The sequence below is a fragment of the Phyllostomus discolor genome, chromosome 2 (genome assembly GCF_004126475.2).
Source record: "Phyllostomus discolor isolate MPI-MPIP mPhyDis1 chromosome 2, mPhyDis1.pri.v3, whole genome shotgun sequence".
Lineage (NCBI taxonomy): Eukaryota > Metazoa > Chordata > Mammalia > Chiroptera > Phyllostomidae > Phyllostomus > Phyllostomus discolor.
The window spans coordinates 89,574,489-89,577,823 of NC_040904.2; the positions used below are offsets into that span (position 1 = coordinate 89,574,489).

Here is a 3,335-nt window from a genome sequence, read left to right on the forward strand (position 1 = left end):
GTATTCTTGAGCCTATTTTGTCATAATAGACTTTAGAATCAGTTTGATAAGTTAAAAATCTTATTTAATTTTCATAGAAATTTTTGGCACTCACACTAGGGTGAGTCAAGTGAGGGAAGTGAGGCATTCACCTTCACTGCAATATATAAGGGACTACCAAAGAACTTATCAATACTACAAATAAAAGTAATATAAAGTGTCACTGAATAACAAAATGTCAAAATTTTTGATACAGACTGAATTATTAACTGTGCCACACCAAGCCATTTAGGAGGAAAAGGCAAAGTGGAAAATCAGAACTGATCCAGTGTTTCAATCTTTAAAAAAAAAAAACACAGCACAGAGAGGTCTTTTATTTTCTTACACTGCTCATGCCACAGATTCACAGGGAAAGGGCTCCAGCAGCTCAGGCTCCTTTGCATTGATTCTCACACAGTGTGCCTCTCTGGGTGGAGAAGCCCGGTGCTTCAGCTGAACCCAAGTATCTTTCTCTTTGACTTCCTTCTTTTTCTGACCATTTTCCTTCCCATGTTTCAGGAAGCTAGCTCAGCCCTTAGAGTACTTAAAATGCTCAATATGTACATTACTTCTCTTGGCAAGATTCTTGTCTTTAACTTGTTTATTTATAATGATACCCATCACGTGCTGGGACACATTGCAGACTCTTCCAGTTTAGCCATGGGAACATTTGTAAGTTATTTCTTCCATTGCTGAGGCATCACCTTTCTTGTAGATTCGCATGTATGTGGCTAAAAGAACAACCCCACATTTTGTAAAAGGCCTAGAGAACATGCAGTGAGTGTCTCTCCTTTTTCCCTTTGTATTTGTCATTTTGCATATGACTGGGAGATGGTCCCAGCTGAAAACCCTGTCTTTCATTCTTTATTGAAAATTTTTGCACCTTGTAAATCACTCACTTTTGGAATTAATTTTTACTTTTAAAAATATTGTGTTAAGATATCATTTATCTGTATTACTGAGTTTTTGGTGTCCTTTTAAATGTCGCACTTCAGGCAAGACTCTTACTTGCCTCACTTTCCTTCTGGCACTGGCCCTGGAAAGTTCAATACATTTATAATTTTACCTAGGAAAAAATATTTTTTGTGATATGGGCAGTTTTCAGTCATGAATATAATGTTTATTTAGGCCTTCTTATATGTCCTGCAATGAATGTTTTAGATTTTATTCCATAAAGGTTGGGCACACTTTAAGAAGACTATTTCTAGTACTTTATGATATGTTTTGCTCTTTTAAGTGGATGTTACATTTAAAAATGCTTAGTGCTGCAGTTCACTCCTAAATCTGTGCATCCTTTCATCTTCTTTTTTGTTCAATAAAACATACCGATGCCTTCTATGTGTCAGACATTATAAGTTGAGACCCAAATGTCAAGAAGCAGCCACGTATCTGAATGTCTAAAGAAACATGAGATGAGCTGCAGGGGATAGCTGAATAATATCAAGATGGAAGTTAGATATTTTGACCCTGTACATTCTTAGGTTACTCCCTTATCTAGAACCTGAAGCTGCATTCTTATTGTTTTCCCCCAATTTTCTTATATATTAATTTATTAAAGCAAAAATATTGACACATCACCATGAACCCTTATCATGTTTAGCACTAAAGCATCTTTGATTAAATTATTGATTGATTAGCAATGACAAATTAGAGATTTAAATTTCATTTATTTATTTAATTTTATTGTTATTTGTTTGATTTAATCTTTACTGTATTTTTTCCAATACCACTTAGTCCCATTACACACACTTTCATGCCAAAATCACAACACTGTTGTCCATGTCAGCGAGTCCTTTTTCCTTTTAGCTCAAATCCATCATCCCCACATCGCTCCCCCACAGCTGTCATCTTGCTCTCTATCTATGAGCCTGTTCCCATTTTCCTTGTTAGTTCAGTTTGTTAGACCCCACATATGAGTAAAATCATATGTTATTTGTCTTTCTCTGGCTGACTTATTTCACTTACCATAATATTCTCCAGGTCCATCTATACTGTGCAAAGGGTAACATTTCCTTCTTTTTAATGAATGAGTAGTATTCCATTGTGTAAATGTACCATAGTTGTTTTAGCCACTCATCTGCTTGTAGACACTTGGGCTGCTTCCATATCTTGGCAATTGTAAATGATGCTGCAATGAATATAGGGGTTCTTATGTTCTTTTGAGTTAGCGTTTTGGGTTCCTTCAGATATATCCCCAGAAGTGGGATCTCTGAGTCAAAAGGCACATCCCTGTCTTGCTTCTGATCTTAACAGGACCATTTGTATTTTTTCCCTGTTGAGTATGATGCTGGCAGTGTGTTTGTCATACATAGACCTTATTATGTTTAGGTATTCTTCTACTCTCATTTTGTTGAGAGATTTTATCATAAATGGGTCATGGATTTTATCAAATGCTTTTTCTGCATCTGTTAATATGATCATGTGATCTATAACCTTCATTTTGTTTATGTGGTGAATTGCAGTTATTGATTTGTGAATGTTGTACAATCCTTGCATTCCCAGCATACATCCCACTTAATCATGATGTATGATCTTTTTGATGTATTGCTATATTCAGTTTGCTAATACTTAGTTGAGGATTTTAGTGTCTATGTTCATCAGGTATAATGGCCTATAATTTTTTTTTTCTGTTGTGTCTTTATCTGGCTTTGGAATTAGAATAATGCTGGCTTCATAAAATGAGTTTGGGAGCCTTCCCTTCTCTTGTGTTTTATGAAATACAATTGATAAGGAGAAGTGTTAGTTTTTATTCATAATGTTTGGTAGTGGCATCAGTGAAGCCATCTGGTCCAGGGCTTTTGTTTGTTGGGATTTTTTGATTACTGCTTCAATTTCACTTGGTGTAATCTGTCTATTCAGATTCTCTGATACTTCCTGATTTATTTTTGGAAGATTGTATATTTCTAGGAATTTATCCATTTTGTCCATATTGTCCTATTTTTGTTCATAATATTTTCTTACAATCCTTTGTATTTCTTTGGTGTCAGTTGTTATTTCTCCTCTTTCATTTTTGATTTTATTAATTTGGGCCCTTTCTCTTTTTTGTTGATTAGTATGGTTAAAAATTTGTCAATCCTGTTTATGTTTTCAAAGAACCAGATCTTGGATACATTGATCTTCTGTATCATTTTTTTAGACTCTATTTCATTTATTTTTGTTCTGATCTTTATTATTTCTTTTCTTTTTCTAACTTTGGGCTTCTTTTGTTTCCCTTTTTCAAGTTTCTTTAAGTGCAAAGTTAGATTGCTTATTTGAGCTTTTTTTCTTTTCTCTTCCTTTTTTAAAATTTACTATTTATTTACTTATTATTTATTTAT

General features: G+C 34.0%; 1 pseudogene; it reads right to left on the minus strand.

The window, feature by feature from the left end:
* Positions 1-348: 348 nt before the first annotated feature.
* Positions 349-831, minus strand: LOC114489205 (annotated as a pseudogene).
* Between the last annotated feature and the right edge of the window lie 2,504 nt (positions 832-3,335).